This window comes from Puma concolor, chromosome B1, assembly GCF_028749965.1.
Source record: "Puma concolor isolate L17-30 chromosome B1, mPumCon1.1.hap2, whole genome shotgun sequence".
NCBI classification, from domain to species: Eukaryota; Metazoa; Chordata; class Mammalia; order Carnivora; family Felidae; genus Puma; species Puma concolor.
Window position 1 is genome coordinate 12,788,015 of NC_141670.1, and position 11,957 is coordinate 12,799,971.

Here is an 11,957-nt window from a genome sequence, read left to right on the forward strand (position 1 = left end):
CTCTCTGTCCCAAAAAATAAATAAATGTTGAAAAAAAAATTAAAAAAAAAAAAAAAGATTTTTAGTTAGTTGAGCAAGCTTCAGAGTGTGTGTATCAAAGTTATTTCATAAAGACTAATGTCCCTGGGTAAATACAAATAATAATTCTCTTATTAAGCATTACATAACCACATGACTGTAACATTGATTTTATCTTATAATAATGAGCTTATATTTTACTTGGTGAAACATACCATATTATAGTATAAGTATGCATTTGTGTAATTGGGGTCAAAACCTTTTAAATCAGTCATGGCTAAAATAAACTTCTCAAAATGTAAGTCATGAAGTGGTAAAGACCTGAATGATATTTTACCCTGTCCCGCTATTTATTTCTAATACCTAAACAGGAAAAATTTATTAGCTGAGCCTGGGGTTTTCATCACCATGGTTTATTGACAACATAAGCCTGTGAATTCTTTGCATCTTTATTAGGTCGAGTGTTTTACTGTGAATCTACAGGACAGATCTTAGTTTTCAAGTTTAGTACTATGTTATAAGCATTATAATTAAAACTTCCATGTTGGGGTGCCTGGGTCGCTCAGTTGGTTAAGCGTCTGACTTCAGTTCAGGTCATAATCTCGCAGTCCATGGGTTCGAGCCCCGCATCAGGCTCCGTGCTGACAGCTCGGAGCCTGGAGCCTGCTTCAGATTCTGTGTCGCCTTCTCTCTCTACCCCTCCCCTGCTCACGCTCTGTGTCTCTGTCTCTCCATAATAAATAAACATTAATTTTTTTTTTAACTTCCATGTTAAGATAATTTTTAAGTCAACACTATCTGTATAATTACCTGTGAAATCGTGAGCCAGTAGATTGTCCATCGAATACGTGGAAAAGTCAGAGAAAAATTACAGGTGGCATTCCGTGTTCAGAATTCCCCCCACAGCCCCCTGTATGTGGTCCATCTTTCTAGACTTTGAGCCTTTCTGTGGATGTGAATCAAATTCCCAGTGACACATACAGCTGTTCATTTTATTTCTACAAAACAAATGTGGAATATATATCATGGCCTGCCCTACTTTGGGAGGTACCTGTCCGTTGCTGGATTTCTGCAACTATAAAATATGTGTTTCATATTTGGATTGAACCTGCCTTCCCATAACTTATGTTGATGGTGATGCCTATTTTCATGTTATTATAATCATGTCCTCTCTCGGTCTCTTGTTTTATACTTAGAAAACAGAGTCAAAGATCAAATAAGTAGAAGTTTCTCAGAACAAATGTTATCTCTGTAAAAAATAAGAAATAAGCAAGGTTTTTAGATAAAAATTAATTTTTTTAAAATATTCCGTTTGAGAGAATTATCCTACCAGGAATTCAATAAATATATTTATCCTCTGAAAGCTTAAACGTGCTAACATTCAACCATGAGATGACATAAACATTTACATGGAAATTATTGCATTGATTGGGAAAACCCCAAGCAAGAAAATATAAAAATTAATTAGATCTGCGCTAATTTTTTTTTCTATTGTTTTACACGCACATCTTATTTTGCCCGAGCCAGGCAATTTAATATAGTAAATGTAGTGTTTTAATGTTAAGAGTCTGGGGGCTAAGAAACCTGAATTGCTCCTCTATAGATTCTTTTCATGTTGACAGAACACTGCTACCCCACACTAAAGAAATGAAGAGCCTTTTGCTATAATTAATGTAATGAATTTTTTTTTTAATTTTTTTTTTTCAACGTTTATTTATTTTTGGGACAGAGAGAGACAGAGCATGAACGGGGGAGGGGCAGAGAGAGAGGGAGACGCAGAATCGGAAACAGGCTCCAGGCTCTGAGCCATCAGCCCAGAGCCCGACGCGGGGCTCGAACTCACCGACCACGAGATCGTGACCTGGCTGAAGTCGGACGCCCAACCGACTGTGCCACCCAGGCGCCCCAATGTAATGAATTTTTAAAGCATTAAAGATTTAAACTGACTCATGAAAAAAACCCACAAGAAATGTATTTTCTTATTCCACAGTTAAGACCTGTCTTTCTGTATTTCTTTATGTGGAATTTAGAACTGTTAGACTGACTTTTTAATTACCTCTCCAATGACCACTGATATGGCTGACCTTGAAGGTAATATTAATTATCTGATCTAATATCTTGCAGGTGCATATTATTAAGGAAGATATCACCATGCATTCCCTTATCTATGCCATGGCAAATATCTTACTGTGATATTAAAATAGAAAATTTGAAGTTTTAAAGTTTCAGTATAAGAAAATATTAGTAATAACATGTTGTATACTGTCATGAAATATACACATATGGTGTGCCTGTTACATTTTCTGGGGTATCTTACCACAAACAGCAAGGTGAATAGCTGTCTAGTTACCATTTTAAGACATTTTTTGTGATTGCTGTACATGGATTTTATTGAGAATTGTCTTTGAGCAGGCTTTAGATCGAGGGGAAATTTGTGTTCACATCTGAATTATGAGGAAAGATTCTAGAGAAAGGGGAATGTGACTGAGAAAGAAATGTTCAAGTAGGGAATAGAGAGACTTATTTTAAACATAAAAAAATAACTACAAGATGTAGAACTTTGAGATCAGGATTTTTAGAAATACAAGGTGAAGATAAATTTACCAGCATGACCGATCTATATTAGTGTGGAATTACAGGAAAGCTTGAGCAGTAAATGAAAGAAAACAAAACAGTCCGAGTGTTAATGCCACTGACTTAGAGTAACTTTCTTAGTGAACTATAATATATTAGAAAATGAATTGGGGGAAATTTTCAAATAATATACTTCCCCAAAAGCAGTAACAGAAGCTGATTTGTTCAATGTATAAGTATACTCAAATCTGCTATAAGTCAGATTGTTTTGGGGGAAAAATAACAGATCCAAAGAGGTGGTATCACAATGATTATAAAAATTCATAGTAGGGGCGCCTGGGTGGCGCAGTCGGTTAAGCGTCCGACTTCAGCCAGGTCACGATCTCGCGGTCCGGGAGTTCGAGCCCCGCGTCAGGCTCTGGGCGGATGGCTCGGAGCCTGGAGCCTGTTTCCGATTCTGTGTCTCCCTCTCCCTCTGCCCCTCCCCCGTTCATGCTCTGTCTCTCTCTGTCCCAAAAATAAATTAAAAACGTTGAAAAAAAAATTAAAAAAAAAAAAAATTCATAGCCAGGACTTGGGGTCCTAGTAGGGACCACCTGGTTGGTCAGTTTGTGATGAAGGGTTGAGGGATTTATTCCAGTCTCCTTCAGTTGTATCTATGCATTATACAAAAGGACATTCGCAGTGACATATCTGAGGCTAGTCTCTTTCATCCCCGCTAAACACCTTGCAGAGTGACTCTAACTTCTTGAATCATTCTTAGTATAGTGATGAGACCAGAGATTTTGGGCCCCTGTCATCGCAGCCACAAACTCAGCAGTAGCACTGTCTGCCTGTAAGGGGAGGCAGCTGAGTGTCAGAGAGAGACTGCTTTCCAGAAACTGATACCCATGGGTTTCTTGCTCCAGAGGACTGCACGGCCTGCCGTGTCTTCCAAGGAAGTCCTCCCCAGAGCCCTCAGTCCCAGCTGGGTGCCCTCAGCATCTAATCATTTCAAATACTTTCTCTATTAATAGCTCTAAAAAGTCATCTGCTGGAGTAGGCCACCTTTCAAGGCCTATTGTATACTAAAGCAGTAGCACACAGATGAAGAAAAATGTTCAAGATTTACGAAAACATTCTGAATTCTATTACCTGTAATGTTAAGTATCACAAATAGTAGCTCATCCAAGACTACAGAGTGGAAGAGGGGTGTCTGGAAAAGCAATGCATAGGGTTTGGAGTCAAAGATTTTTTTAAATGGGTAATGGCTACGGGTCTATATCGGTCAATCAATGGCACGGGGACTATACAGTAAAGCAGGAGCTGTGCCTGGTGTCTTCACCCTACCCCTTCCCAGCATGGGGGGGGGGGTGACTTGACTTGTGACCGAGTCACTTTCTGTAGCCTCAGGCATGTGTTTCAATATAGGAATCTGAATCAAGTGATATATTTAGTTCAACAGGTTATGATCCTATATTCTTGTCTCCTGGACCAAGATCCTATAATCCTGTTAGGACTACCAACTAGTTGCTGCCTCCAAAGAATTGCACTTTAGGTAGAGAACAAAATTAATGCAACAAACAAGAGCTAAACTAGATGGCAAATAGATGTAGATCGATGAAAACATCCATATTAGTTGACATGAACTTAGAAGACAATTCAGAAACAGAGAACTTTTGAGCTGAGGAGGGAGGGGAACAGACAAAAGAGAGGTTTTACAAGCATGTGTGAAAACTCTGAGGAAATGAACCAGAGTATAAATGAAATAAAGGTGTTTAGATGTGATGATATAACCAAAAAGAGAAGTTTCTTAATTTAAAAAAAAAAAGCAACAAAATGAAACCAATATTTAAGAAATCATAGTTTGACAGTGGTGAAGGATTTATTCACTCAACAAATATTTGAGTGCAAATTGCATGCCAAGCAGCCTGCTATAAACACTGACAATTCAGATCTGAACAAGTAGACACCATATTCCTCCATCACAAAGTCCCAGAATGTAACAGTGTTGGATGTAATAAACACAATATTGTGGGGGTGGCACCTACCTAGTCTGGGAGATAGGGTCAGAGCACACTTCTAGGAGATACAGTCACTTTGCTTTGAAACTGGAAAGTTGGAATTTGCCAAGGAAGGTAGGTGAGATGGGCAGGAGGGTTGGTGGGAAGTGTTTCAGGTAGAAGAGCAAACATCTGCTAATGTTCCAAAGAGAAGGGAGGTGTGATGGGAATAGGCTAGGATGTTGGTGCAATTATCCAAGCACGGGCTAATAATAGTCCAGATCAAGTTGGTAGCAATAATAAGGGAAGGTAGATTTCAAACATGAGAGGTATTTTTTTAATAATAAGAAGTTACAAATGCATATTCAGAGGGCTCCAGTATTAAAATTTTGCAGCTAAAAATTAAATCTTTCTGAGCCTGGGTGGTTCAGCTGGTTAAGCATCCAACTTCAGCTCGGTTTGTGATCCCACGCGTGGGTTCAGGGCCCCACATCAGGCTCTGTGCTGACAGCTGAGAGTCTGGAGCCTGGTTGGGATTCTGTGTCTCCCTCTCTCCCTGCCCCTCCCCCACTCACACTCATTCTTTCTCAAAAATAAACATATTTTTTTTTTTTATTTAAAACATTCTCTATGATTTTGTTACACAAATATGTCAGGGAAATACATGCAAAATGCCTTGCCTTCTGCCTTTATTTTCATACACACATTAGGATGAATTGGGGACTATAAAATATTTACTTGCCATCTTGGAGATAAATGAAAAATTTTACACTTTAATAAATTACATTTCTTTGGGATGTTATGTAGCAGAATTGGAAAGTTCATTTTAGTTTTTCTATATGTTTTATCTCTTAGGTAATTACTGAAACCAATTATTTCACTTTTGTTATACTTGGCTTCTCTTTCTGAGGACAAACATTTCCTGTTTCTGTATGGTAGATAATAGTGGAGGTAAATGGACCCTTTAGAATCCTAGGCTGAATATTCTGAGTACCTCCCAGATTTTATAGATGCCTTTTTTATCTGTGTGTCAGTTGACTGCTGCCTAAATCTGGAAAAAAGTTTAGCTTGTGATTTTTTTTTTTTTTTTAAAGTTCACTTACGGACTTTTATTGCAGTGAATTCAAAAACAAAGAAGTTAATTTTAAAAGCTCATTTTATTGAGTTAACAGTGAATTAAAAAACCAATGAAATTAATTTTAGAGCCATTTAATTTAGTTCAGAAAAGAGTGAGACTCTTTTATTAACTTAATTATTTTGGAATTCACTGTTTTAAAGTCCAATAAATGTTATGTATTTTATTTCCAATTAACTTCATTGTGCTCTGAGTCATGTTTGCTTTCTCCGTGTGGCTTAATCTCACCTCTCATGTTGCACATCAGCTGACCCATTTACAAATGGGCAGTTGTTAGTATTAGGCCATTAGATATAAGTATATTACATCTTTAAAAACTTAGCATTTTGGTGATTATTATTTTAATTCCTAGAGTTGACTTGTGCTTGTACAGCAGAAGGGTAGCAAGCCAGCAATTCTAACTGTGCCTGTTGTCAACTATGTAATCTGTTGTACGGTTCTTATCTGTGATATCCCACCTGTCCCATTTGCCAATGTATAGGAATTGGTTTAAACAAAATAGCATATTGGGCTGTACAAAGAGGTAATATTTCAACAATGCTTCAGTTTTTTCCCATCGTATTTTACAAAATAAAAATCTAAACAAAGGTAAAATAAAAAAAAAACGTATTTTACTTTTACTTTCAATTGCACAGAATCCAACGGGGAGTTTCTAGGTTGATTTTGGAGAAATTTTGTAGTAGGTTAAATGAAACTGCTATGTGCCTTAGAATGTGTAGGGCTTCGATTTTCCATTTCCCCACCTCTCTTGCTTAATCCGTCATATTAAGTTGAAGAAACAAAATTCTCTGTACTATGTCCGGTGAAAAAAGTAATCTGTTAGCTGACATTTATTCAAAGATAAACCCCCTTCTCCTCCTCCTTCTTCCTCCTCTTCTTCCTCTTCCTCTTTTGAGTTGTGTTGTTTGGAGTGAGCAGTCTTCTGAAAAACCTTAGCATCCTTTTATCTGCGATTTTTACTTCCGGGTGAAATGAACGAATACAATTAGAACACTTATCTCTCTGGTTGAGGCTGAACTGGGGTTTTCAGGCAGGAAGACTGTCGAGGGCGGCAGCCATGTAAAACTTCTCCACTAATTGGCTGACATTCAGAGCTTCAGGATCAGCAGCTGTTGAAGCAAATTTGGTCTGAATATAAGGCAGATTTTTTCATTTATTTCAATTAATTACCACACACATCAAAATCTCTTCTAAAAAAATTCTCAAGTGAATACCCGTAAGAAAAAAAGAATGCTTAGGTGTGCATAGACTTTACTGACTCTTTCATGCTTTCTATATGTAGTCAACTTATTTTTACTCATGTCGACACTTGCTTGACCTTTTGTAGAATTATGGAAATAACATATATGTACATTGAAAACAATTTCAACCTGATTCCAAGGGGAAATTGCCAATGGTAGAATATATGTATTGTAAAGCATATGGAGCATGCGGGTAATTGTATGTATTTGGTATATATGTTTCTGCATGTGGAAATAATGCTACTATAAAACATGGAAAATTGTCATTGCTGCATGCTTATAATAGCTATAAAGTATACTACATGCATATTGCAATATCTGTGCACTTTACAAAAAATTCTTTATCTGGAAATAGTGCAATTCTGTATGATACAGTACTCTAATTAGAAAAGTGCTTTATTGGACAGAAAAGTAAATAGGCCACCCCAACCTACATATTGTAATTGGTTACTATAGAATGTGTAATGTGTATAACATATGCCTAAAATATATGTGCTTATTAATTTTACTGTAACATTTTTCTTATATATGAGTTGAAGGTAGTCATTTATCGTTTGCCTAACAACTGTTTTGAAAGAATAGGAGAGGGACTTTTTTATGCAGTAAAATATTATTTGTGTGTATTTTAGCTTTAAAAAAAATGTAAGTACATTGTTATAGCAATTAGGTCATTACTTATTGTGGCAATTCTGAAATTGGAATACTTGTCATGTTTTAGACCAGTCCACCCTTGTGGATTAAATATTTACAAACTGGATTTTTATTATGAAGAAACAGAGAAAATGGGATCCTTGATATATGTAAATAAAACACCCATGCTAAGTATATGTGTTATCACTTATTTTAGGCAAAGAGAAATAGAACACCCAAACGTTTACTCATGCAATCCAGCAAATCTTTGTTCTTTGTTTGAACTCCAGGAACAGCAAAGTTACTGGAGCAAGAGAACAAATTAGAAAATTGATAATTAACTCCCCCAAACTATCCCTCCATAAAACTTTTGACTACAAGCCCAGTAATATACACATATTTTTTTTAATTTTAATATATTATGAAGCATTTTAGACATACCAAAAAAAAAGTGCAATGATACACATATGTCTACCACTCCACTTAAAAAAAAGATTCAGTTCTTTTATGAGCCCTTCAAGTCACTTCCTCTACCCATTACTGGACTCAATTAGGTTATTATAACAGTACGTGTCTTAAATGACTAAATTCAGTTTTCCTTAAAAAGAATCAACTAATCACATAAATTAGCTCAAAGCAATGTAGACATTTTCGGATACACTAAAGGTGAGTCATCTTAGTTTCAAAATGCTTTGCTTATATTCCTCCGGCTCAGTTGAAATCTAACAAAACCCTGCCTCTGGCAACTTTTTCTTTTTTATTTTTTTTTGTTTTATTTTGAGAAGGGAGGGGAGCAACATCTCAGGGGTTGCCTGAATTACCTGGGAATATGCTTTCAGTTTCCTCCCCTTTAGTCTTCACAGGGGGGTCCTTGCAAGGGTAGTTCTTTGAAACAATGTTTAGCTAATGACTCAAGAGGACTACTCAAAACCATGGAAGAGCACCTCAAAAACAGATGCTAAATGGACTCTTGTCAGTTTCTACTGGTAGAGCCATCAGCAGCACACCAAGTTGGAATAAATTGAATTCAAATCAACAAAGGAGCATGCTGTTTATGGATAGTACCAAATCAACTTCCCCTCCCCATTGGAATTCAGAGGCAGTAGATCATAGGAGAGTGAGTACTTCTGGAAGTCCTTCACGTTCCCCAGGCCCAGAGGAGCATGTAAGAATTACAGGGTTCAGGTTTTACTCCTTTTAAAATGTGGTTACACGAGGGCAGTGCAGTTGTTTGACTTGATTGATCTTCACCGCGATTTTATAACTTATGTTGCCTATATCAATAATTTGTATTATATTAAACAAATCTATAAACAGAAATGTTTCATTGTGGGAGGCGGTGAAGAAGCGAGCATCTGGCAACCACACCTTGATTCATTTTAGCCCCTAGAGTCGTGGTATGGTGCATTAATTTCTCAGTTTGTAATTTGCCAGCTGCATTTAATGGAACCAATTTTCATTACATCTGTTCTATGGTTCAAAGAGCTCTTTTAGTTGCCAAAGGGGGCCAGCTTCACGCAGATTCTGAGAGGGGCTAACACACCGTTTCTTGAAGTATTAGATAACCAAGGATGATTCCTAGTTTTACAGCAAACAAATTATTTTTACAGAGGCAAGTTTTATATTCATGACTTACCACTGGTAGATTTCAAATTAAAAGTATAGCATGCCCTTTTCCCAGGAATTACATATTGATTTTCATGTCATTTCCTTCATAATACCCACTGATCGCCTGTCTTTGCAATCCGTGGTAGATTTATTGTTTACTCGTTAAAGGAAACGTAATTATGCTTAAGCAAATCCTCTTTGTGAATTGCAGATGGTTAGAAGCTGAATATTTCTTAGGCAAATATGGAATTTATAAATGGTTTTTAAATGTCTTACAGTAAGCATTATTTATGGACAAGAGAAGGTCATAGCTCTTCATACTGTGTAGTGGGAGCATTTTTAATAGTAGAAATGGTTTTGCTTGGGCATCTTTACATTCTTGGTGTGTAATTTTAATCTCCATAAAAATACGTCGCTGTTGTGTAATACCAAATGTAGGATTCCAGTTGAAAGCAACTTTCAATGCAAAGGGCTTTCTCATGGGCAGAAGAGAAATTTGAAATGTTCTACAGTGCTTTGAAGTTCCAAAGCTTCAGCTGGGAGAATTATAAAGCATTAAACCTGAAAAGTTTCCACATGATGGTCATGAAATAGCATGCCTGTATGAAAGTAACTCTGCTTCACTCCTCGGGCAATTTTTTTTTTTTTTTCTTTTTCAAGAGTTTCAAAAACACCATGCATCTCGTTATATTGAGATCATCTTAGATTTATCCTTTGGAAATCATGAAAGTATATAACATAATTGTATTTCTATATGGCACATAACAACATAATTACATAGTAATCTGTCCTGGGAGCTTCGCCATAGCTGAAGAAGTCAAGTTTGTACCCAAATGAGAGAGGGCTTTGTATTTTGTAACTCAATTCAAACGATCATTTTCGTAGTTGCCTGAGAGGAGAAAAATGATCAGTTTGCCTCTCATTATACTCCTATGTTGTACTTCTCGTTCAACAGCTTCCTTCCCAGTCTCACCTGGTATCTCACTCAAGTCTCGCCACCTAGTGCAGGTCACAGAGGGAGAAGCTGATGAAAAACCAACCCAGGACTTGTAACTCCAATTACCACACATCACATCTCTAAATTATTCCGTTGTTACCGTCTTATTATTCGGTCTTAATTTCAGGTGTGTATTTCTGGCATTGGGAAGCCTAAGTATGGAGGTCGGAATCACTCACAGCACAATGAATAATTTGGCGAAGCAAGACTGTTTTCCTTCCATCAGACGGAAAATAAAATCATGACAACCGCTATCATTAAAGACTGTTTACTGATACCCCCTCCCCCACCCAATCCTGCAGGCATCAATAGGAGAGCCATATGAATCATAATAAAGACTAAGCCTCTGCTCCTGAGCAATCCAGGTAAAAATAGGAAATTAGGCATTAGGTATTATTTCAGTGGCAAACGTAGTCAATTCCTGATAGTCTGTGTCATATCCATTAGACACAGAGGTGTCCTAAAGTCAAAATCATGTCTTCATCTATAGAAGAACACTTATTGTATTCCTATAATTACCAAGTGTCCCACTTATTAGGGTAAATATTAATGCATAGCGTCTGCCACCAAACTGGAGTCTAAGTAAAGATACCGTCTTGTGTATGTTTCTGTCTCGTTGAACAAACTCAAACAAATATAAACAATATAAACATTCCACCTCGGATGATTCAATCACTGTCACATGACTAGAATTTTAATGTTTGAACATTTATGATACATCATTTTAGAAATATGTATTGAAGATCACTAATGGATGAATTTTGATGCTGAATGCCAGAAAATATGGCAATTGAGAATAAGATCCTTGCCCTTAAAGAGCTTGTATCTATTTGGGATAATGAAGAGAACGGATCTCTGACTGGATAAACATTATAGCAAAATTGTACCATTTCTATGAGGGTTAATAGTATAACTGTTCATCGTTATAAAGATTCCACAAAACAGATCTCCACAAAAGACCCCAATAAGTCAATAACAACTATAAATAAAAATATCCTACATAGAGTTTAAAATTAGACCCCTAAAATTATTGCGCATCCTTTTTCCAAGATGCCTATTTCTCTAATTCTAGCATGTTTTGAAATTCGGATTCATCTTGCAAATGATGGAATCACAATATTGTGTCTTGGTTTAATTAACAGTTATTTTTCTCTTTCCCAATGGTATATAAGATAGTGGTGAATCTTACAATCAAGGATAACTTAGACATGATGAAATACAGTATACAATTCTTAAAAATATGCTCCAGTCACCTAAATGTGCTATCAGTTTCCAATGTTAATGACCTGTTTTTAAAATTCCACCTATAAGGCACGGGCGCCTGGGTGGCTCAGTCGGTTGAGTGTCTGACTTCGGTCAGGTCATGATCTCATGGTCTGTGAGTTCAAGCCCCACGTCGGGCTCTGTGCTGACAGCTCAGAGCCTGGAACCTGCTTTGGATGCTGTGTCTCCTCTCTCTCTGCCCCTCCCCCTCTCATGCTCTGTCTCTCTCTGTCTCAGAAATAAATAAACATTAAAAAAAATTTTTTAATAAAAAAAATAAAATTCCACCTGTAAGGTTAAAATATGAATACTAAATATTAAAATATCACTGATTAAGAATTATTGTTTGGGGCGCCTGGGTGGCTCAGTCAGTTAAATGTCCGACTTTGGCTCAGGTCATGACCTTGTGGTTCATGAGTTCAAGGCCGGTGTTAGGCTCTGTGCTGACAGCTCAGAGCCTGGAACCTGCTTCAGATTCTGTGTCTCCCTCTCTCCCTGCCCCTCCCCTG